This window comes from Pseudochaenichthys georgianus, chromosome 23 (assembly GCF_902827115.2).
Source record: "Pseudochaenichthys georgianus chromosome 23, fPseGeo1.2, whole genome shotgun sequence".
Lineage (NCBI taxonomy): Eukaryota > Metazoa > Chordata > Actinopteri > Perciformes > Channichthyidae > Pseudochaenichthys > Pseudochaenichthys georgianus.
Window position 1 is genome coordinate 25,195,990 of NC_047525.1, and position 484 is coordinate 25,196,473.

Here is a 484-nt window from a genome sequence, read left to right on the forward strand (position 1 = left end):
TTGAACCCAAATACCTGTACTTCTACTTCTTACATGTTGAACACAAATACCTGACTTTCTACTTCTTACATGTTGAACCCAAATACCTGTACTTTCTACTTCTTACATGTTGAACCCAAATACCTGTACTTTCTACTTCTTACATGTTGAACACAAATACCTGTACTTTCTACTTCTTACATGTTGAACTCAAATACCTGTACTTTCTACTTCTTACATGTTGAACTCAAATACCTGTACTTTCTACTTCTTACATGTTGAACTCAAATACCTGTACTTTCTACTTCTCACACGTTGAACTCAAATACCTGTACTTTCTACTTCTCACATGTTGAACCCAAATACCTGTACTTTCTACTTCTTACACTTTGAACTCAAATACCTGTACTTTCTACTTCTTACATGTTGAACACAAATACCTGTACTTTCTACTTCTTACATGTTGAACCCAAATACCTGTACTTTATACTTCTTACATGTTGAA